General features: G+C 39.7%; 1 protein-coding gene across 4 annotated transcripts in view; it reads right to left on the reverse strand.

Annotated features, from left to right (window-relative positions):
- Nucleotides 1–22,737, reverse strand: part of Paqr8 (progestin and adipoQ receptor family member 8) — a 48,853-nt gene extending 26,116 nt beyond the window's left edge. Inside the window, exons 1-2 of one of the 4 annotated variants that reach the window (XM_063233113.1) lie at nt 22,607–22,702; nt 19,112–19,198 (exon numbers count right to left, since the gene is read on the reverse strand). The gene's annotated coding sequence lies outside the window, so the exon portion shown is untranslated. Of the gene's footprint in view, nt 1–19,111; nt 19,199–22,456 lie in introns of all 4 variants that reach the window. The other 3 variants (XM_013157997.2, XM_005005950.3, XM_005005951.3) reach the window with 3 other exon arrangements.
- Nucleotides 22,738–23,631: the final 894 nt, after the last annotated feature.

The following is a 23,631-nucleotide window of genomic DNA, read 5'->3' on the forward strand; positions in this document are numbered from 1 at the left end:
CACCACCTAATAATATATACTTGTTGATAACAGTATACACCTAATGGTTGCTTAATTCCCATGCATTATCATTTCAGCATTGTGGTTGTGAAGAAGCTTGTCTCTGTCATCAGACAAGCTTCTTCACAACAAGCTTCTTCATTGTGTGCTGGGAGAAATTAGAGATATAGGAAGTGTGTTCCCTGAGCTCAAAGCCAGCTATGACTGTAAGTAGCTACCTGTGCATAAAGAACAAGGAAAATATTCTTGCTCTTTCTTGTTAAATTATCCAAGATACTTCATTTATATCAATAATTTTATTAAAATTTTGTTCAAAGTTGGGGTGTAATTCAGAGTAACGCCATGTGCTTAGCATGCACATGATCTGGAATTCAATCCTCAGAACACACATATTCTTACATAGTTTTTGTTGTTCAGAACTAAAAGAAATCAAGTATTGGAAGGCTAGGTTACCAAAACCTGGAGTGGGAAGGAATTTTTGAGATTGGTGTTGTGCTTTTCTCAGCAAACTGATGCTTTTCACTGCAGTATACAAAGAATGGAGAACAAGTTTCTCTTTCCCATGTACCCTTAGTAAATATTTTACAGCTTTAATCTGGCAAAGTCACAACCAATCATATGTGTTTTGAATGGCAACTAGCGTAGCTTCAAAATCCTTGGCCTGGGAGAGGTTTGTAGGGGGAGTGGCAAAGGCACCTGCCCATCCATAGATGTTCATTCCTCCCAATTTCAGTGAGAGGAGTGGGGAAGGAGAGATTTCTTGCTCACTCCAAAGTACAGAGACATGATCACTGAATTTTTTTATTAGAGCTAGAAAAGTACGGTTAAAAATTGATATATGGAAAAATCAGTTCAATTTTTTCATAAGTGCAGAATATTGTTTTAAATGATGGCAAGTTGCTGTTTGCTTATACTGGTTTTATAAATTCCTAATAAAACATGTCTGGGTCACAGAAGTTTTACAAGTAGCTCACCATTCCATGCCATATGAGCTGAAATTAAGGACACCTGAGTTGTCCTTCCTAGTTAGGAGTTGACAGGAAGGCCAGCTAAAAGTTTGAAAATTATAGTTCTATGATGATCTAAAGAAGCAAAATTGATAGTAGAAAAGAATGTTTTTCTCAGCATCCAAGAAACTATGACTCCTTGGACTAAATGACAACATAGAAACTTAGGAGTAACTGAAAAATCAAGCACCTGGTTTTTACTTCTAAGTTATAGTTTGATTTTAGAAAAGGCCACATATAAGAATAAACATTTATCTTCACAATAACACAACCTCAAGTCTCAGGAGACATCTGATTATGACCTATATAAATGCTACCTGTGTGCCTGGATTGTTTTCCAATGAAGTTGAAATAGTCGTGTCCACTGATGTATACTCTACCGAAACACACTATATGTTTGTTGCCCAGCATTGTTTGCCACACACTGAGAATTTAGGCACAGATTGTTACAGCCAAGAGACAATTCCTTCCAGCCCTTGCTCAAATCTCACCTTTGCAAGGAAGCTTCCCAACTACCCTCTTGATTCAGTGATGCATTTTTATACTCCCTATTTCCCTCTACTTCTTTGTCTTACATAGTGCTTAGCACTTTGTGACGATTTATTACTTTCCCATAGTTTTATTTACTGTGTTGAGATACACATAAAATTTATCATCTTAACCATTCTAGTATAGTTCAGTAGTGTGAAGTACATTCACATTGTGCAGCCTATTTTCAGAACTCTTTCATCTTCCAAACCTAAAACTCTTTGAACAACTCCTCATTCCTCTCTCTCTATCAGTCTCTGGTAGAGAACCATTGCACGTTCCATCTATGTGAATCAGACTACTCTGGAATCTTATAATCATGAAAATCTGAAAGCTTTTTTCATTTTGTGACTGACATTTCTCTTGAATAGTGTCTTCCAGGTTCATTCATGTTGTAGCATGTTTGAGAATTTCTTTCTTTTAAGGCTCAACAATATTCCATTGTGTGTACACATTACATGTTGTCTATTCATCCATCACTGAACAGTTTCACCTTTTAGCTATTGTAAATAATGTTGCTGTGAACATGGATGTACAACTGTCTCTCCAAGCCCCCCCTTTTAATTCTTTTAATACAGACATACCCAGAAACAGGATTGCTGCATCATATGCTTGTTTTCAATTTTTTGAGGAATTGCCAGACTGTTTTCCAAAGAGGTTGTAATCCATCAGCAATGTGAAAGTGTTCCAATTTCTCCCCACCCTCACCATTACTTGTTTTGTCTCTTTGAAAGTAGCCATCTGAAGGGGAATAAGGCTGATACATTATTTTTATTGATTATGCTCATTTTTTGTTCTTCCTTGCCTCACTGCTGGCCCAAAATGTGGGTCTCATTAGCACAGGGATCTGCACATTGTTCACTGTTGTAACCCCTGTACCTAGAATAGTACTTGGCATAAAGTAATGTGAAGTAAGGGAAGGGGACATAAACAAGAATAAAGATGTGTTATGCACATATGTACCAACTCCCCATGAGAAATGCAATCACTATGTACTTCAAACATTTACTAAAAAGCAAAAATAGCTGGGTGTGGCAGTGTACACCTGTAATCTTAGCACTCGGGAGGCTGAGGTAGGAGGATAGTTTGGGGCAGCGTAGGCTACATAGTGAGTTCTAAACCAGCCTGAACTATATAGCAAGACACTCTCTCAAAAACAAAACAAAACAAACATAAAACCAACCCTAAATGATGGGTAAAGGAAAGATATATAGGAGTTATTCTGCCCTTTCTTTTCCTGGTTTCTAGATCAAAAAAATCTCAATTTGGTTTTTATCATAGTATATTTCCATTTATATTTACACATTACTTTTATATAACAAATTTGAGACCTTTAGAAAGCAATTACCCCCTTGACAAATGTTTGCTGAAAATCTTTTTACCATTACTCATTAATATTTAGATGGAAATATGAAGCAGTAGAATTTGATTTTGTGGAGAGTTCACAAGTTCTCAGGAAGCTGAGTTTGGTAAGCAAACATCTATAACCCCAGCACTCTGGGAAGCTGAAGCAGGAGGATCACAAATTCAAACTAACTTGGACAACTCACCAAGACTTTGTCTCAAAATTTTAAAAAAAGGCAGGGGCAGGACATTTTTAGTTCAGGGCCTCCATTGTATGGGGAGAAAAGTTCCACAGGAGAACTAAAGAAAAGATGCAGAAAACTTAACTTTCTGGAATGAGGTATAACCAGTGCCCACTTGGTATCTCTTCTCAGCTATAACCAAGGTATCGCAAAATGAACATTTTTAAGAGGGAATGAGAATTAAATCTCCTCCACTGCACCGTGTTCCTTATTCCTGAGTAAACGACACCTAGGTACACACACTAGAAACAAGAAAAATTTTTCCTTCTCCTTCAGCAGTGTTCCTCTTTATCTAGATGTTGATGATAATTAACACATATCAAGCACTTACTGTGTATTAGCATCATTCTGTATATCAGCTCATTTGTGTATTAGCTCATTTATTACTTGCAGCTAAATGAAATTGAAATTATTCATTTTAGCTGTGGTACAGATCAGGAAATAAAGTCCTTTGCCCAAAGTCAGACAGATTTCTGTTGAAGCCAAAAATCTGTAGCTGTGTACTCAGGCTCCACAGCCTATGTCTAAACTTGTATGTTGTTTGAGAAGTGCTTTGTGTTTTTAACCTCATTTTAGAAATTATTTTCCTAAAGGAGTAAGTGAATACAATTTTGATAATTCAGAATAGTCTGTATTAATATACAGTGTGGCTAATGGAAGCAGCCATAGCCAGGAAAAATTGGACTGTGTCTACAGTTACCATTTACCATTAAATTGCATTTTAATAAAAATCCTAATAGCACTTGATTTGCCTATGTTTTGATGCTTTTTCTTCAAGATGGAATGTATGAATTAGTTTAACTGAACACTTGTATCAAAGCTATATTGTAATGAATACATTTACCAGTATCAACAAGGCATATCTATTATAAACACCATAAAGTTTTCTTCTTCGAAGTTGTATTGATCTCAGAGGTAAAGTGGGCTGGAAGGCAGACAGCCCAAGCCATACTCTTGTCAAATTTAATGAAGCAAATATTTAAAAATAAACCACAATCCTTCTGGCACCAACAATACCATCTATAAAAAGAAAAATAACAGACTCACAAGTAGGGATTTCTGAATTAAAGTTGAAAAAATGAAGACAATTACAAGTGTTATGATTAAAGCTCTACCAAGTGTCACTTATTAAAGCCAGTACTATATAAGTTTATCATCAAATTAACAATCAAAGCCTAAAGAGTACCCTTGGCCCCAGTATGCCATCAGGAAACAAAGGGTACAGTGCCAGTAAGAAGCTCTTTGAGTCAGTTCACAGATCAGCTGGGCTAAGAAGACACAAGAACTCAATGTTACAGAAAGTTCAAGGTCGGCACTTGTGGTTTTAATTCTGTCACCCAGTTCTCACTTTGACAAAGGAGTGCCCTATCCACTGAAAAGCCACATTCATCCCCCAACTTGCTGCTTCACCTGCCATTCATCCCTCCAGAGAATTCAATTCAACATTTCCAGGTAACAAGGAAATGATTATTTGTTGATCTCTTTTTATAGGATCTCCAAAAAGAAAAAAAAAAAGATGCAGAAAGTAAAGAATAATAGTAAGCCACAAGTAATCTAGGATGAAGTCTGACTTTTAGATAAGCTTTAATAGATAAAAATATGCCTTTAGTTGGAGGAGAGAGGCTGTTGTCCCTTCCCCAATACTCAAAATAGTTGAGACTGTAACTGGAAAAGTATCTCTGTTTGTCCTTAGTGTGTGACATCAAAGCATTCCAAAGTGTGTGGATTAGTTTTCAACAGTACAAGAATGTACTGTTAGTTAAAACAAAAGGAACCCACACTAATGCACACCCAATATGATTTCACCACCCAAAGACAGCCTGACTTCCTCTGTTAGTCTTCCTAGAGATAGCAGCACTTGAGGTGGCCTGTGCAGCTTCTGTCTACATAGCTTATCAGGTGGAAATGATTTATGGTGGCTGTGTAATGCATGATGTATAATACAGTCATGACCACTTAACACAGCTTCTGTCAAGGAAGTCCTATTCTTGTAATGTCTTCAAACTTCTTCAATTATATTAACTGATGAGTTGTTTATAACTAGGCACTATGTTTCATTTCTCTTTGTTTGTTTGTTTGTTTTGAGGTCTTGCTTTGTAGTGCCTTTGAACTCACTATGTAGTCCAGGCTGGCCTACAACTCACAGTAATCCTCCTGCCTCAGCTCTTTGGGCTGGCATATAGGTATCACCACCCTGCCTGGTGGCCCTATGTTTGTTTTCTCCTTTCACTAAACTACACTGAACCTGAATGCAGCTTACTGCAACAGCTATCCTAGATTAGGAACTCCTCAGAGAGAGGCTCTAGATTTTGATTTCCTTTTATTCTTCTTGAGCATTATATTAAGTGTCCCATTTCTCCCCGAAAGAATGACGTTAGTTTTACGGACTAACCAACCCATGTATAAGCCCACTCAATGACATGCTATAAGTTGAAAGGGACAGTTTGACCTCTAAATATGAACTATCAGTATTTAAAAATTTGTTTTTGCCATCTCAGTGTTCCAGAAATGATTTTGGCATCCTTGAAAGATCCTTAGTCAAAGAGGAGAAACTTAGCTCTGAGGGACCTCATGTAACCAAGGCAAATGGCTCACAATCTTAGTATGGGAACAGTTTTACAGATGCCTTATTGAGGAAATGGCAAACTGAGTTCCCCATTCTTACCAACCCTGATGTTCCATGAAGCTTTCCTGGAGTCATGTTTTGAGGTGTGTTCCAGGCCTGAACTAAAGCTAAGAGAAAAGATGTGATGGATTAACAGTATCTACCACAGGCCCTGGAGGGAAGCCAGGCTCAGGAGGGAGCTGTAACACAGAGCCATAATTTGCTATTCTTGAGCTGGCTCTACTTGAGACAGCTGATTTGTGCTACATTTGTGCTACATTGTTTTCCCCACTATAATTTTAAAAAGCAGAAGTCATGTCAAAAGGAAAAACTCTTTAAAAATATGTCCAACAACAAATGTTTAAAGAAAATACATGTTCTCTGAAAAGGAAACTGAAGTTTTTGTTGGATTATCCCATGGAGGAATACTTCCAATTTACTGTGACACCACTTTTGGTGCTTCATATGTGAGAGCATTAAGGGGCTGGTTAGTTCTCCAGCAGTTATTTGACTTCTGTGATTAAACTGGGCAGTCAGAATCAAGTGATTGTCAGTGACTCTCAATGATAAAGAAAATATTAAGCAAAAAAGTACTAAGCAAAACTTGTTTTTCCAGGCAAAAATTTAAGAATCAATTTCTTGGACTAGCAAAACTTTTTGATCAATTAATAAACAGTGTTTACTTATTTTCTGATAGATTAAGTGAGGGCATTTAAGGCAAAAAAAATATGGTTGTTTCCACAGTCAGCCTATCTAGTCTCTCTGTCCTCTATTGGAGGTATGTGTGAAGGGGTCAGATCTCTGGAGAGGCAGAGTTGGTCTCCTAACATCTCAGTGTTGTCAGCCAACTGGCTCCCAGGTGAGAACAACATTTCTGGCAGTAAAAGCAGTACATAGCAGGCAAGAGACCTTAAGAAAAGGCAAGGGAGAGGAGGAGGCAAGCATGTGATTCTGCAGGCAAACAATTAGCTGTGCTAGAAACCAACTGAAAAGACTCAATGCGAACACTGATTCTTTCTAAGAGAAAGCCAAAGGAAAATGCATTTTAAAAGAAACTTTAGTTGCCTTGGTAGCTGTAGCCCAGTGATAGCTGTATTTTTCCTCTGTCCTTTTTCATTACGGATTTCTACATTTTAAACACTATCATAATAATGGTTTCAGTTTTTCTGTCTAGTAGGTTATATTAATATTTCAAGATGATCCCTCACACCAGACGATAACAACCCAGCTATTTGTCCTTGTGTACCTAAATAGATTTAGTTTGCAGCAATAGTTTGGTGACTCAATTTATAGAAATAGTAGCTATGTCTCTGGAAGTTAGCTCTTCTAGTCTCAGGATCCAGTAATGTAGTGTAGTGTAATGTAGTGTAAGGATTAGCCCCAGCAAAGGGGTCTGGTGGCAACTGTACAGCATGGTGGTTAACAGGATAGGGTCTGGAGTCATGCAGCTCAATATGAATGCTGATTCTGCCCTTACAAGTTGGGTGATCTGGATCAAGTCAGTTAACTTTCTTGTGTATCACTGTCTTCACTTAGGGATTGGACCCCATGGTTTCTACTAAGAGGGCAGTTGTGAAATTTAAAGAATTATAATAAGAGTCCTATCTTTTAAAATCACATTCTGGAATATTTGCAAATGATAGGAAGTATGAGATTTCTTCAAAACCATTTGGTCCTTAAGGTATATAAAAAAGAATTGGTCACAAGTTGATAATTACTGAAGTTAGATGATGAACATGTGGGAGTTTATTATACTGTTCTGTCCACTTCTATTTGAAAATTACTATGATACAAATTTTAAGAGAAAGATAGAAGATAATACACTGAAACTGTCAGCATACAACATGTGTTTTGTAAACATAATCTGTTATAGATCAGAGAGGTTCTTACAGGCATCATTCCCAGACCATAGACGTACCCCAACAGCAGCCTGTCTCTCTAGGGACAAGGGTTCTCAGGGTAGGATAGGGTGGGACACACTGAGAATCCACTGTTCACCATCAATAAGAAGTTATTAGTTCTCTACCTTTGGAAATATACTCTACCTGCCACATTCATCAAAATACTAATTGTCGTATATCTTTTATAGATACATAATATCATAAGGCAGGAGTAACGGAGCTGCTACTTTCAAACTGAGCTATCACACCAGCCAAAAGCCAAGAGCTTCCAGGTTCAAAATGCACTGTGCAACAGCTGTCTGACACACATATGTAGTTTTGTGGGGATATAAAACAATGCTCAATGAATACATCCATCCTACCTTACCCTAGTCTATATGTCCAGTGGATTTAGAGAACCACTTGTATCAACTCAGAATCAGTTCCAGAAACTCCCAGCTTCCAGAACTTCTTGGATATGGTGCTGAGCTGGATATACTGGAAACCCCACCCTGAACTAATTCCAGGCTAGATATTAAGAGAGCCCTTAATTAAACTACATTCTCAAACCCTAACCCACACCCTTCACAAACAAGGAATTTGCCATCACAGCTCTTGACACTAACAGCTATGACTCTGGGCTGGCTACTTCATCTGTTGTCCCATTTATAACCTTATAAGATTGTTCTACGAATTAGAGATAATGCAATTAAGTGAGTCATACTAATTCCTTAATACACTGTAGCTATTTTATGTCTGTAAGCCTTTATGTCTAGATAAATATGTTGTTATGGTTTTTGTTGATGTCTCCCCCAAAGCCTCATGCAGTCATGAAGGCAGACTTCTGAAGTTTTTGAATGACTCATGGTCCAATGCTGGGATTATGGACACCCAAGTGGGTGTGCCCTACACACCATATAAGGGACAGAAAAAGTCTTCTCTCCATGCTTCTCCCCTTTTGCCCTTCTGCTCTGATCACTTGCAGTATATGCTGCAGCCACCATGAATGGTTGACCGTCAGCCACACCACCCTACCTTGTAGCTAGCCATCTGAGTAGGGACTGAAACCTTCAAAACTATAAGCTAAATAAATCATTCCCTCCCTAACTTTGGGTGTCAGGTATTTTGTCCAAACAACAAGAGAAAAGTAACCAAGATAGATGTTGTTACTGTTTTTTTTTTTTTTAAATTGGCTAGTATTTAGACCTAGTGATTCTCCAGGCCATGAGATCTACCACAGTCATGTAACTATAAACAGTTTAATATTTTCTACTTCATTTTACAAAATGTTCATGCAGCTGTACATTAAATTTTTTTCCTCCACAAAGTTGAATAGATTAATATGTTGTTGTCATCAGTACCTATATGTTTCTCCCCTATGATTCACACTTCTGTAAATGCCTGTTGAGAGTATGTTGTAAACTGAAAGAAAAAGTAGGAGAAAAGAAGTGAAGAGAAAAAATGTAGTCCAATGTAAGTCCAGTAAGACCACTGTTATTGTTATGAATCACTTGCTGAATATCACTGTGCATATATTGCTGGCACATGGCAATGAACAAGATGAATATAAGTGATAACTACTCGCTTAGCAAATGCCTTAGTGGTCTTTGGTTTCTCTATGGAAGTTAAGTTTGATTTTAAAATCTTTATCATTACCTAAAACTGGTACCCTCTTTCACTTTATCCCAGTATATTTTTCTTCAGAGCAATTTTCACTATCTAAAAGTATATCTTTTTCCCTGATTGTTTATTGTCTCCCTTGCCCCCATAAGAGTATATTTGTTACATGCAGGTGGCAATCTTGTTCATGTCTGAATCTGTAGCACCTAGAACTGTGCCAAACATATATAGATCCTTGAAAATATTTTAAACATGATTTAGTTTCCTTTTCCTTTCTCCAGGCATCATACTACAAGAGAGAAATTAGATCTGTGATTCAGTTTTATATATTCTTAAATAGCTGGCCCCTGTGACTCAGTGCTGAAGACAGTGTACACATGTGATATATGACAAAGTGCCAAATAATATGAAGAAAATTAGGCAGAATAAAGTGATTTCCTGGGGTAATGCATATCATATACCACTCTGATTTTGTCCTTTTACTATTGTTGAAAGCTGTTTCCCATCAAAAATGTCCTCTCCATCTAAATGTTACCCCTCTTTAAAAAATCTCACTGGGGATATTTCTTCTGAATTATACTGTGTGACAAGTGATCACTCCAAGTTATGCTGTCCTAAACTGAGTGGTGCTGTGCCTACTACGACAGCTGCATTGCCTAGCATACAATTATAAACAGTCCAGAATTTTCTCTCATAAGAAAAGTTGGATGCCCCAGTGTCTTATAAGCTCTTAAAATATATATATATATATACATTTTTAACATGAAATTTTCTTATATTCTTTAAACAGCTTAGGTACTTACTAAGTGCTCAAAAATCTCTACAGATCAACTAACAGGCTGCCTATTTGAACTCCACCTCTGCTGCCTGATTCCATTTATATTCCAATAGTATTGGTTTCTTTTCCTTTTCTCCCTTCTCACAAATTCCCTGCTGGGTTAGAAGAACTCTCTAGCTGCAGAGGTCTAAAGTATTAAGATCCCAGATGAAACAGAAAACCATCAGGGCCTTACGAGTTGACAGAAGCATGTCAGAAGGTGTCTGCATCTCCAGGTATTTGTCATGAACATGTCGTTATTCAGGATATTTTGAATGGGGGAAAAGCCATGCAATCCAAGAAATGCCGATAGCACTTCATGAATTGACCTCAAACACTTCATCAAATTGAGATTTCATTAATTTTAGCTTCCTGAAATGCCACTCAGTACCAGTAACGTTCTTGAGGCTATCTATATGACATTTTACTACTGCAGGTAATTCCATATTTATCTGTGCATGAAACTGACTCATTCTATTTAATAAAGTTTTCAGGTTACCTGGCAACTCAAGGGAATAATATTAATGACTTTGTCTTAAGTGCAGGAGTAGGGAACTAAGGTGGCGTGTATGGAATGAATTCACTATGCAAGACATAAATTTTGTAATTTAAGAGCTGTTATTCAGTTTTCACCTTCCATTTTTGAACAAGGTCTTTCTGGGCTTAAACAACCTCATCAAGTACTTTACAGTGAGCCCAAGAAGAAAGTTTTCACCAACAAAAAGGTTTATTTTAAACAAAACTATGATCTATAGGCAATGTCAGAATAATATATATGTATGTATGTAAAATCAGCTGAAGATGTAAAAAAGAATATATTTCTCATATATTCCCAAGAAAAAATATATGTGTATATATATACACATATATTTGCTTTTTTTAATTTTTAAAAGGTGTTTTATTTTAAAGAGAATAAAACAAAAGGGAACAGAACAAAGCAAGTCATAATAGAACAATGTAAGCAACATAGCACTTCACAACCAGACAACTGGACATCAACAGTAACTACCAAAATGTCTCTTTTCTTCGAAATAGTTGAGCATACCTTCACACATTAATATCAAACATAACAATATAGTATAAAACAATGCAAAAGAATGAAAGCATTACAGGAACAAGTAATGGGAAATGGACAATGGCTACTATAATATCTCATTTGCCTCAAAAATTTGTCTGTACCATCACACATAATAAAATCAAATAAACCACAACAGGATAGAACCAATCAAAACAAGAACAAAAGCACGGCAGGACTTCAAAGCATGATGATAGAAAATCAGCAACGGCTACCAAAATGTCTTGTTTTCTTCAAAATAGCTATTCATACCATTACATGTAATAAAATCAAACAAAACAGAATAAAACAAACGAATGAAAGCATTATAAGACTTCAAAGCAATATAACAGGAAACCATGATTACCATAATATATCCCATTATATTCAAAATAGCTGCCCCTACCATCCAACAGCATAGAATCTAACAAAACAAGGCAGAACAAAGCCAAACCTAACAAAATTATATAAACAATGCAAGAGTTCAAGATAATAAGAAATTGACAGTAGTTTCCACCTTTCCTTCCCAAGTATTTCCTGCCGTTTGCTCTTAACATTAATTATTTCACTTTTGAATCCCATTAAATCCTGTTTCTTATGCTAGGGTTCACACATGTTGAGTCTGAACTGTTTCAGCCATGAACATGATCTCTAGTTGTATCCATTTATCTACAGGAGCCTTGAGATTATCCTACTTTATAGCTGGGTAGCTTTCCACTGCATGAAAATACCATGTCTTATCCATTCTGTGGTCAATGGGCAAGTTACTCTTGCTTTTTTTTTTTTTTTTTTTTTTTTTTTTGTCTCCTGTCACATGAAACAATTGTTTTCTCTTTTGATTTTCAGAGTATGAATTTTCTTTCCAGTTAAATGTATTTCTTGTGTACAGTGCATCGATGGATCTTGTTTCTTGACCCACTCCTCCCTGTGTTGCTTTTTATGCTGACCTAATGTAGATGGCCATCTACACTAATGGTTATGGCCAGTATACATTGGTTTGTCTCTGCCCTGCTATCCTTCTGTTGTTGGCCCTCCACTTTTCCCCTTCATTCAACTGCCTGTCTTGTTTAGCGATCCTCCTCTTCTGCTGTTCCTGGAACAATGGTCAGTTTTCTCTCTCTCTAGAATATTCTTTAACACTCTCTGTAGGGTTGGTTTGGTAGTCATGAATTCCTTCAGTCATTCTTTTTCATGGAAGTATCTTATTTTTCCATCAATTTTGAAAGATAGTTTTACAGGGTAAAACTATCAGTCTGAGTTGGAAGTTGTTTTCCTTCAGGTTTGAAACACTCCAAACCCTTCTTGACTTGATGATTTATGTTGACAAGTCTGCTGTGATTCTGATTGGTTTTCCTTTATAAGTGATCTGTCTCTTTTCTCTAACAGCTTTTAACATTCTATTATTGTGCTGAATTTCTGGGATCTTGATTATTATATGTCTGGGTGTAGATTTAGTTTGGTTATGGCTCGTTGGGAGTCCTTTATGTCTTACTTATCTGCATGCCAGATCCATTTCCCATGTTTGGGAAGTTTTCTTCTATTACTTCTGTGAATATCCTTTTAATTTGTTTTGTTTTGACCCCTGCTTGTTCACCTTCACCTATCACTATTAAGTTATGCTTCTTTGCATCATCTTGCAGCCAGTTAGGTTGTTATTTCCTGATTCCATGTTATTTTTAAGAGCTCTTTCCTTTTACGATCACTAGCTGCAATCCTGTCTTCAAGGTTTGAAAGTCTATCGTCATTCTCTTTCAAGCAGTTTTGGCAGCTTTCTTTGAATCTGTATCATGCATTTAATTCAAGGTTTCATTTAAGGTTTCCATCATTTTCCTATGTTCCTTTTTATTGTGTCTGTCTTCTTTAGACCTGCTGGATAATTCTTTCAGTATGTTTGTGATTTTTTCTTTTACTGGCCACATTATTTCTGATTTGACTGCTTTTATAATCTCGTGAAGTTGTTTCCTTACTTCAGTTGCTATCCTCTTAAGAGATTTCAGGTGTGTGACTTCCATTTGCTTCCATGACCATGACTATATCTTCCAGACTTATTCTGTGTGGGCTAGAGGTCGAAGTTTGCCTTTTGCTCCTTCATCTTGACATTCTCCTGGGTTCCTCCCAACAAGCTGGTGTGGGGCCCCAGGCACTTCCCATGTTGGCTGCCTCTAGGCACTGTAAGGGGGTGAGACAGGCATCTGGGTTCCTGTAATTCCAGATTTACGGGGAGATAGTAGGGCGTGGAGCAGGCTTCTCTAGACCTATGCAGCTACACTGTGGCTTTGCTAATGATCAGGGGTGCGTGGAGGTGGAGCTGCTTCTCTCAGGCTATGTGTCTACAATAGGACTCCTACGATGGTGGCAGACACATGGGATTGTGTTTGTCTGATTCTGCTAGTGGGGGATGGCTGCCTGAGGGAACCAAGGGACTATAGATGCACAGGGTTTACCTGACTGTGTGTCCCTGCTCCTGCTAGCTGCCTGCAGGAAGAAGCCTTCTCATGGCAGCTCCCTGAGGGTGAAGGTGGGTCTGCTGCCCACCTTCTCTCTGCCCACACTGGCCACCTGCAGGACATGGCCTTTTGGTGGTGGTGCACAGCAGGCAGAGGAGGATCTGTCCATCTCCCTCACTCGCACTGCACAGAGATGTGCATGAAAAAGGAGACATCTGGGATGGCGCTTGGCTGATAGAGGCAGATCTCCTGGTTTGCTCGCCTGTGTTGGACGTGCAGTGGAAAGGGCCTTCCAGTGGTGGTGCCTGGCAGGCAGAGGCCGATCTCCTGATTCTTTCAGCCCATGTTGGGCGTGCAGTGGAAAGGCTATATATATATATATATATATATATATTAAGGCACTGATTAAAACATTACATTCTCTATTCCTTGTAAATACAAATTTTTTCCTTCTATGCTCTTTTTAATCTTTGACATATTACTTTAGAAGAATAAATGTCATCACTTCTGTTGCCAGCTGGGTCTCAAGACCAATAAAAAGTCTTTAAATCAGTAACCCTAGCTATCTGGTCTCCCTCAAATTCTTACACTGCTAGGAAACAGGGCTTCAAGTCAGGAACCAGATAAGTCTAAAGCAAGGTAAGCCTACCTCCTCTCCACATGAGTTCTTAAAATTGTGACTGATTACCTCTATCAAAATTTAGCTTTGCATATAGGCATGTTAGTCATTTAGAGAGTATCTGCCTAAAAGTTGGTAGAGTGCACCAGGCATGGCACACACATCTGTAATTCCAACATTCAAGAGGCTGAAGCAGGTAGATTACCATGAGTTTAAGACCAGCCTGAGCTTTACAAAGTAAGTCTAAGCCCAGTCTGAACTGTATAGTGGAACCCTGTCTCAATTAATTCATTAAAAAATTAACAGTTGGCAAAATGAAGTTTATTAGCACTAAATTTGCATGGGCTATCATCCACTTTCAAGAAAAGTCACTAATTTTCAAGATTCACAGGGCCATCGTGTCACCAGCTTTTGCAACATCCTGTCACAGTCTTTTCCCCTGTTGGAGCAGGCAGCACCTAGAAGTCTTCAGCCATTGTTTTGTCCCAGAAGCAGAACCTCATAGGACTGAAGCTGTCACAAAGAAAGTGATTTCATGGAAATGCAACTTACTCTCAAGCCATGAAGATTTCTCCAGGGCTAAGAAACCAAGACTTTGGCCTGTGCTTGCTAAATTTGCCTCCGGCTTTTGTCAGCAGGTCAGAGTAAACCCTGCATCACAGGACACCCCCTGCAGCTACTGCTCCAGCTGGAGCCCTTTCCCTGTCTTCTCTCTTAATTTCCAGTTAAAGCTTCCCTTGCAAATTCTTACTTTAGTTTTAATTTCCATTAGCACTAAAAGCAAAGACTCTATCTTTGCCCATAACATTAGGAACTCAGACAGAATTCAAAGTTGTAGACAGAGTCCCTATTTTTCCATTTTCTCTTTGTGACTTTGAAAAATTTCTTGTACTTTCTACTCCAAGCTGTAAATTTATCATGTATTAAAAAAGTCAATGATGATATCAACTGTAGGCCTCAGAGGATGGTAGCAAAATCATATTTTTCAAGATATATAAAAGCACTCTGAAAACAGCAGTGTACACACAGAATTATTGAACAAGGCAAATATATCAATATTAATTGAACACTACTAAAGCTCTGAAACAATTTTTTCAAACTTCTCTGACTACACCTATTAGAAGAAACCTTTTACACTGCAGCCACCAGTGTAATATACCTATTACTGAAGCAAAAGCTTAACAAAATAATACTTGTGTTATTTTGGTATTTTAAATTCCGTTTTCTTTTTTCTGTTTTTAAATGCCAGCCATTAATTTCATAAGCCAATGGTCTTTGACTTTCAGTTATTGGGCATCAGAATCATCTGAGAAGCATTTTTAAGCATCTAATACTCAGGCCCTACCTACTAAGATTCTAATCAGCCACTTAGAAGAAAATGAGACATTATGGTAGCCATTGCTAATTTCCTTTCATCTTGTTTTGAAGTCCAATAATGCTTTGTTTGTTTTAGTCTGTTTTCTATTATTTGATTTCAATATGTGTGAAGGTATGGACAGATATTTTGTTTTGTTGTTGTTGTTCTTGTTTTTTTAATTTTTAAATTTTTTTGTCTTTTTCATTTTTATCGGTACCAGGGATCAAACTCACGACTGCTTGCTTGCAAGGCAGGCGCTTATGCCGCTGAGCTAAATCCCCAGCCCCTGGACAACTATTTTGAAGAGAACAAGAGACATTATGGTACCCATTGTTGATTTTCCTATTGTCTGGCTTTGAAGGCCTATAATGCTTTCATTCTTTGGTTTTGATCCATCTCATACTATTTTGTTTTCTTTGAATTCATTGTGTGTGAAGATATGGACAGCTATTTTGAAGAAAATAAGAGATATTATGGTAGCCACTGTTCATTTCCTGTTGTCTTGCTTTGAGATCGTGTGTTGCTTGTATTGTTTTGTTCTGAACTGCTTTGTTCTATTTTGTTTTGTTTTATTTTCTTTAAAATAGAAAAAACATTTTTTTAAAGACTAAAAAAAAAAAAAAAAAAGATTCTAATGAGGTTTGGGTTGTGTCAAGGCAGTCCCAGGTGATTCTATTGTACACCCGATACAGAGTCCTCAGGACTTCTGGCTCACAGGCAGAAAAACCACTTATTTACATCCATGTGTGCTAAAAACTCTCTGGAGCAAGGAATTTGCCTCCCCCTACTGCACTCCCATTCTCCTGAAGATCTGCTTATTATGGCAGTTTGGTTATTTGGTTATTGGTGGCTGAGGAAAGCCCAGAATGAATGAGCATCAAAGGAAATCTTCGGCTTCCTCTCCCAGGTGGCAGGGTGACACCAAGCAAAGCAAAACCTGGAACAGATTGCAGTACCTTGTTAAAAGTAAAGGGATCCCTACAGGAACTTCTTGGTTAAGAATGAGAGGCTAAGGAAAAACAAAGGGAACCTGCCAGACCTGGCTACTCTGAGGGAAGCTTAGATATGAGAAGCCCTTGCTGAATCCTAGGAGATAAGTTCAATGAGAGGGGGCTCTTCATTCCAGGTACAGCCCAGATGCAACAGAAAACATCTTTGCTCTCAGTCATCTTTCCTTTACACAAAACACTCTTGGAGACTATCCTCCTCACTTGCTTGGTGAGACCTGCGCACTGCTTTTAGTTGTTTGGCAGAACCTGGTCCAGAATGCAGGAGGAAGCATAACTCTAAGCCTTGCCCTACCTTCAGGTATATGGATAAACCGAGAGACCTGGATTCTTTGTGTACTTGATGGGTTAAAAACCCAAAGCTAGCCAATACAGTGGTGCAGACCTTAATCCCAGCACTTAGAAGTCTGCAATTTTGTGGGTAGCCTGGACTGTATACCGTGAGTCTGTCTCATACCAAGAGATAAGCACTCAGAAGTCTTTTGCAATTTTGAGGGTAGCCTGGACTGTATAACCGTGAGTCTGTCTCATACCAAGAGATAAGCAACTATATCAAAACATGCATCCCACTGCCACACACAAACAAGCACACAAAGCTATGTTTGTTTAAAAGTCCAATCTTCGGATTTTGACCCTTATCCATTAACTGCTCATCATACTAAGATGAGCATTTGTTGAGTATCTGCTGAATACTAAGCACTTCATGTACACTCTTATTTAACTCTGGCATGTCCTCAGATGTGCATTTTCTGGGTATTCAAGTTAAATAACTTACTCAGGTGTGGCAACTACTTGATGGTGTCAGGTGGTAGCACTGGTTTATTCTCATTCACACCATGTCCTAGGCTGTACGCCAGGATTTTTCAGTACTACTAACACCTTGGACCAGACAGTTCTTTGTTATGAGGGGCTACATAAGATGCCTAGGAGCATCTTGGTGTTCACCCATTGGATACCACCCATTCGATTATGACAGTCAAAAATGTCTTTGCTATTTCCAAGTTTCTAGGGGGTAGGAAGGATCACGCCCCCTCCCAACTGAGAACCACTGCTCTAGGCTAAGCTACCTTGTGTGTTGTTTCCTGGTACTTTGTAAGTGCATAAGCCACATCCCTCCAGGAAAATAGAGTGCAGCTATAACACTGCTATATCCTACAGTTATATACACTACGCTGCTGGCTAAGGACTTTCAGACACACTACCTCCTTTTGTAGCATATGAGTGTATAGTGAGTCTAATCCTAAGACAGATAACCTACATCAAAAATATGAACACCCTTATGATATATACTGTACCTATCTAGTCTTTTGCAAGATACTGAAGGAAAAGAACATGTAGTGAAGTGCATATTAATTCTCAGCTGCATAATCCATAAGGAGAAACAATATTTGCACTGCAGATTATGCAAGCTTTAGGAGGGTAAAGCCTGCTCCATCTCTAGCTCCTGTGTGCCTAAAACAAAGGTGTCTTAACTTTTCTTGCTGCTGAGACAAAATATCCAACACCTAAAGTTAAAGAAAAAAAGGTTTATTTGACTCAATTTGTAGAAGTTTCAGTTCATAGTTGGCTGGCTCTAAGGCAGGGGGCATCACAGAGAAGAAATCATTCATGGCAAGCAGAAGGCAGCAGGCAGCAAGTGTCAAGTAACAAGAAAAAAAGCACTAGCCGTCTGTCTCTTGCCTCTTATCTAGGATACCCACCATCAGGGTAGGTAGCACTCACATCCTTCACCCTAGCACTGCACTGTGAATCAAACCCAGCCTATATTCCCGGTCTCAGCAGCACACACCGCCTGTACCTAGCCACCTCCAAAAAGTCCTATCTATGACCACTTTGGAGGGACATCTAGATTAACAAGCAGCAATTGGGAATCCTCTTAAAAGCTGAAATTTCACAGAATATTATCTCTTGCGTAGCAAACCCAAATTGATTAAGATAAGCTTATTTTCTCACCTTTCTAGTGTATATCTTATACATAAAAGTAAAATTCACAAATTTGAAAAGAAATAATGCTAATATTTATGGAAGAATTAAGAATTTAGCATCAGACTATTCTTTCATGTCCGTTGCAACACAAAATAAAGCAAATTTCAGGTCTTAATTGAAAAGAATGTTTACTGGAATTGTCCCTTTCAATACTTGCCAAGAGAACTATAGCTGTTTTGTTAGAAAAATGTTTTCATTGGCTCCGGAAAAAAAAGTATAAAAGAGGCTTTTAAATTCCAGTTTTTTCTTCAGATTTTCACTACTATATCAAATTGTATAATGTATGTCATACAATCATAACATGAACATTCATTTTAAAAATATTTGAGTTCAGTCAGGCATGGTGGGGCACCCCTGTAATCTCAATACTCAGGAGGTTGAGGCAAAAAGATAGCTGAGTTGGAAGCCAGCCTGGGTTACCCAATGAATTCAAAGCAGCCTGAACTACATAACAAGGCCCTCTCTCCAAACAAATGAACAAACAAACAAAACAAAAATCTGAATTTAAAATAAAGTAATTAGCTGTCGTTGCTTTTAAAGTCACCCTTTAAAAATTAGCATGTTACATGGCTAAAAACAAAATTTCTTATTTACATACTGTTGAAAAGTCCAGTTGAGGGGGCTGGGGATTTGGCTCAGCAGCATAAACGCCTGCCTTGCAAGCAGGCAGTCGTGAGTTCGATCCCTGATACCGAAAAAGACAAAAAAAAAAAAAAAAAAAAAAAAAAAAAGTCCAGTTGAAAGGAATATTATTATCTGACAGTTAAAAATTTGCATGACTTTAAAGGAATTTTAGTATAATGCCACCAATAATTTTTAGACTGTTTTTGAGTACTCATTACCCATCTTGCACCAAACTCAGAATTCTATATGCATAAATCTTATTTAACATTCATCACAGTGTTTGAGGTATGTATTTATCAGTATCTTCATTTTAGGGTAAGAAAACTGAGGCCAAAAGAGGGGAAACAATTTGCCCAAAATGATGGTTAGATCAAGATTTAAGCCATGGCTGTATGCAGCTTTATGGTATATAATCCAGAAAAATTGGGGGCACTTAGGAAAGAAGAGGACGATATATTCTATTATTTCCTCAACTGTGTGACCTGGAATCTTATACTTGACATGGACTTTCAGCAGTCATTCTCATCTACCTTCTCCTACATAAATCCTTTCCCATCAAAACTCAAGCACTGAATGGGCACCTATTTTGATGATAATGAGGCATTATGGTAGCCATTGTTGATTTCTTATTATCTTGTTTTGAAGTCCTGTATCACTTTCACTGTTTTGTTTTGATTGGTTTTATTCTGCTTCATTTTGTCTGGTTTTATTCTATAGCTTGTGGCTCTAATGTGAGGTGGTGGACACTAAGGTGAGATCTAGTTGGAGTAAGGAGATCCCTGGATGATATGCCCTTGAAATGTATGTTGGGGTCCTGGATGCCCACCCTCATTCCAGCTGCCATGAGGTGAACAGCTTTTCTCTATCACATGTTCCCTCCCATGATGCTCTGCCTCATTACAGGCCCAAAGCAACAGGGCCAAGTGACCATGGACTGAAACCTCTTAAACCATGGCCAAAATCTTTCTTCCCTCTACATGGATTACAGGAAATATTTTATCAGAGACAGAAAACTTACTTTGAAGTCATTGTTTTTTAATACTTAATCCATATATCATACATTTCCTAGACATCTGTTTTAGAACTACCAGTTTGTCAAGAGAATATTCACCAGTTTAATGAACATTATTTTACCAATAGGCATTTGGTGCTTTCCCAACTGAGGAGGTTTTATCATCACTGAGGCAATTCAGTAAATGTGTTGCAAACTATAAAGGCAACTCCAAAGCAGGAGATCCAAAATTATTCTCAGCCGTAACAGCTTCACTAGAATTAGTACACAGCTTTCTAAGAGGCTTCTGAATAGGAGAAAATGAGAATGTATACATATGGGCATATTTATTTTAACATTTGAATAAATAATTGGAATCCTCAACTAGCTTTATGTCCAAGTGAATAAATAATGCTGTCATAATAATGATAATGCAGATTTTTGGTGCATAGTTCTTACCATTCATTAAGCTATATTCACCCACCCTCCTAAGGGAACAAAGTTTTCCTGAAATGACACTTGAAAAATGAATACATCATTGTCCATTTAACTTGTGCAATTATTGAAGAGACATGCTGTTCATGAAAAAACAATAGTAGCAACAAATGCTATTTGTCAGAGCTATCCTTGGTTCCTTCTGTCCAGGAGGCTCCTGCAGTAGGTCAGAAAGTCAGACCTCTACATGGCAAAGAAAGGTGGAAGGTGGGCCTTTTTCCTCTCTCTCTAATCCAGGTATCTTCCATCACAGAAACCTACTTAATAGGATTCCTAGAACCCAGGCCTTCCTGAATCAGTTGCATAATAAAACTAATCATTATGCATAAACTAATCATTATGCATAATTAACAGTATAGGATAAATTAATATACCATAGTCAAATTAACTAGCCGAAGGCAAACAATAGAATAATAAACAGACCAAGCCCTGGTCATTTGTTTTACACATACACTTAAGGCACCCATCAGCTGAGGTGAGAAAGGTGGGCTGTCTGGCTCCTTTTAGCTGACTTGTCAAGGGTACAAAGTCAAGAGTGGGTACAGGTGTGGACGGTCTTAGGCAATCAAGGGCAATGTGCCTTCTATACTAGATGCTTCCTATTACCTGTAGCGGAGGAAGCCTTCGTTGACACAGACAACCCCAAACTGTCCCATCTACCTCCTGTTTACTTGATACTGAAAGGTAGTGCACTTGTGGTTGTGTATGTATGTGTGGATTACTGACTTTCCTCAAGTTTTTACTCACAGACAGCCTCTCAGGGTAAGGAGCAAGTTGTAGGTGTGGTTCTAAAAATTACATTTTTATTACATGAATTATAATAGGCATACACAGGTGGATATTGCTATTCTTTTTGGTCTAGGCTCTTCTCATGGGATCCCTGGGCAAAAATCACTTCTAACTCAGCTCAGAAATATGGGGTGTAGTTGTTTTTGAGATACAGTTTCACTCTGCAGTTCAGATTGGCCTTGAACTCACTTTGTAGCCCAGACTGGCCTTGAACACACAATCCTCCTGCCTCAGCCTCTTGAGTTCTGCGATTACAGGTATGTGCCACCACGCTCGTCTGTGGTGTAATTTAGGGCAAAACAAAGAAGGGGATCCCATAGTCCATGCATGGGGGTGAGGATGGGGTGCGCCTGCGGCTCAACTGGAAACTTCAAGGTACAGGCTGCTTCAGGAGCCTGCACACGTTAGCTAGATGTAATCCTGCTGGGCTTCCCATACTCTCGGAACTGGCTTGGTCCTGGGCTCCTACTCACCGTTGTCTGGGAGTGCCCATATTTGTCAAGTCCACGACCCCATTCCACAGACGTTACTGCGTTGCCACGGCTGCCCGTGTCTGTTCCTCACCTGCCACCTCTGACCATGGTCACGGCATTCCCACTCCTCCGACCACCCCATCCCTGCTGTACTCATCCCCAGTTTTCAACAGCACTCTACCCGCTCACTGCGAAGACGCCCTCTCTTCGCCGTTTCAGGCAGAAGCCACTTGACCCGCCCCACCCCACTCTTTCCGGGGTTCCCCTCCCAGCCCGGTGGTTCTTTTGCTCTAGGGTTCCGTTCCCCTTTGCCCTGCGGAGGGCGCCCCAAGAAAGAACGGGACACCCCTCGACCCGCCCTCTTGGGCTCATCTACGCAGCGGTCCTGACACCTCCATTCGTTCCCCAGTTTTTTGCGCTCCCGCACTGGAGATCTCAACATCGCTGACCTGGCCCCTCATCCCTGCTTCAGATTTTTAGGAATCAGAGCTCCCCAACACCATGGTCCACATCAGCCGTCCTACTCTCATTCTGGGAGAGCTGAAACTCTCAGTCGGGGTTCTTAACCCACCTTCCCGCGGCTGGGGTTCCCCGATAGTGCGGCTCTGGAGTGTCCCTCCAGGCAGGGGTCCTAGGTTCTTCAAACTCGCGGTCTTGGCGGCCCAGTCCTCGTCCCCAACTCGACCGGCTCCCTGTTGCTTGCTCCCGCGGTTGCACTCACCGACACGGGTGGCGACCGAGCCCCCGGCGCAGCCCAGCCCGGCTCGGCCCGGCCCGGCCCGACCTGCAGTCTCGCTCTGGCTTAGTAGCGAGGCTGCAGGCGGCTGCTGTGACCGCCCAGGCTGGGTGCGCGGCCGGGAGGAGGGGACCGCTGGGCGGGTGACGCCCGGCTCCGCCCCTCCCCGGGGGCGGGACGCGCAGTCCCGAGCACCCCCACCGCCACCGAGGAAGTTGACTGACGCCGCTTCCTCCAGCCGGGGATTCAGCCCTTTGGGACCCCAATTCTGCTGCAGGAAATGCAAGGGCTTGAGAAAAAGCTGCTTTCATGGCCTTGCCCCAGTCCCTGGATTTTTGGGGGGTGAGCGTGGTGGGGGCGATAGCAACTAATTTCACCTGCCATCTCGAGACCGATTTAAATCCTGGCGTTCTTTCCTCATCCTCGCACGAAGCTTCTGAGCCATGCCTATGAAGGAAATCATGCTGTACCACACCACGAAGACCCTTAAGGACATACTGTCACACCCCTGGGATACACCCGTGGGTGGCTGTCTCATGACTGCATCACACAAATGCACGTATGGGGATCCCAGAGAGCCCGCTTCCATCTGTAGATTCCCTCAACCACAGCGGTCCTGCCGACGGGAGTCCTGCTTGCCCCTTACCCACCATGCCCTATGACCCTGGGAGACACACCTGGAAAGTAGGGCCATGCATTAACAAATGGACTTGGCTCTGCTGTTAAGAAAAAAAGCATGCTGCATTTCCAGGAGAAGAGAGAAACTCAGCCTGAGAAGAGGGCTTGTATGGATGTTACTGTAAGAGACCCATCAAATTCATTACTATTCCGAGACAGGCCTATTTTGGTCTTCTGATTTCTAGCACTTTTTCTTTACAGCACCCAGTTTCAGTGACGGGTCTAACAGCAGCTCAGTACAGTGTTTTCACTGTTCTAAACGTTTGGAAATCCACTGTGATAGACTCTTCAGCAGAGCATCAGGAAGCAAAGAAAGTAGGCTGTCTTGTAAG

Source organism: Cavia porcellus, unplaced genomic scaffold, assembly GCF_034190915.1.
Source record: "Cavia porcellus strain 051 isolate PalLab524CR breed Dunkin Hartley unplaced genomic scaffold, mCavPor4.1 scaffold_22, whole genome shotgun sequence".
Classification (NCBI taxonomy): domain Eukaryota; kingdom Metazoa; phylum Chordata; class Mammalia; order Rodentia; family Caviidae; genus Cavia; species Cavia porcellus.